The sequence below is a fragment of the Glycine max genome, chromosome 15 (genome assembly GCF_000004515.6).
Source record: "Glycine max cultivar Williams 82 chromosome 15, Glycine_max_v4.0, whole genome shotgun sequence".
NCBI lineage: Eukaryota > Viridiplantae > Streptophyta > Magnoliopsida > Fabales > Fabaceae > Glycine > Glycine max.
This window is the reverse complement of record NC_038251.2, coordinates 27,899,605-27,900,834: the sequence shown is the minus strand read 5'-3', so window position 1 is coordinate 27,900,834 and position 1,230 is coordinate 27,899,605. Positions and strand designations below refer to the sequence as shown.

Here is a 1,230-nt window from a genome sequence, read left to right as displayed (position 1 = left end):
ATTTTTATACTGAGAACATGGCTCAACCTCCACCTCGTGAGAGGACTCTTAGGGAGATGGCTGCACCTGATTTCACTTATGAAAGCTTGTGCATTCAATATCCTGATGAGGGTGTTCCATATGCTCTCAAGACTGGACTAATACATTTGTTGCCAAAGTTTCATGGTCTTGCAGGTGAAGATCCTTAAAAGCATCTTAAGGAGCTCCATATTATTTGTTTCACCATGAAGCCCCCTGATGTCCAAGAAGATCATATCTTTCTAAAGGCTTTTCCTCATTCTCTGGAGGGAGTGGCAAAAGATTGGCTATACTACCTTGCTCCCAGGTCTATTTTCAGCTGGGATGACCTTAAGAGGGTGTTCTTGGAGAAATTCTTCCCTGCATCTAGGACCACTGCCATAAGAAAAGACATTTCAGGCATCAGGCAACTTGGTGGAGAAAGCTTGTATGAGTACTGGGAAAGATTCAAGAAATTCTGTGCAAGCTGCCCTCACCACCAGATTTCTGAGCAACTTCTTCTTCAATATTTCTATGAGGGACTTAGCAACATAGAGAGGAGTATGATTGATGCTGCCAGTGGTGGAGCTCTTAGTGATATGACCCCTGCTGAGGCTATGAATTTGATTGAGAAGATGGCTTCCAACTCCCAACAATTCAGTGCAAGAAATGATGCTATTGTTCTTAGAGGAGTCCATGAGGTGGCCACGAATTCATCTTCATCTACTGAAAATAAAAAGCTTGAAGGAAAACTTGATGCCTTGGTCAACCTAGTAACTCAGCTTGCCATGAATCAGAAATCTACACATGTTGCAAGAGTTTGTGTTTTATGTTCTTCTACAGATCACCATACAGATCTTTGTCCTTCTTTGCAGCAATTTGGAGTCAATGAGCAACCTGAAGCTTATGTTGCAAACATTTATAATAGACTCCCTCAGCAGCAAAACCAGCAACAACAGAATAATTATGACCTTTCAAGCAATACATACAATCCAGGTTGGAGGAATCATCCAAATCTAAGATGGACAAGTCCTCCACGACAACAACAGTCTGTCCCTTCTTTTTAGAATGCTGCTGGTCCAAGCAAGCCATATGTTCCTCCTCCAATGCAGCAACAGCAGCAGCAGTCACAACAAAGCCAACAAGCAACTAAGGCTCCTCCTCAACCTTTCTTAGAAGAGTTAGTGAGGCAAATGACCATCCAGAATATGCAATTTCAGCAAGAGACAAATG

General features: G+C 42.4%; 1 non-coding gene across 1 annotated transcript; it reads right to left on the bottom strand.

Annotated features, from left to right (window-relative positions):
- Positions 1-395: 395 nt before the first annotated feature.
- On the bottom strand, positions 396-502 carry LOC112999683 (small nucleolar RNA R71). The gene has a single exon (XR_003264893.1). It is a non-coding gene; the product is annotated as a small nucleolar RNA R71 (small nucleolar RNA).
- Positions 503-1,230: the final 728 nt, after the last annotated feature.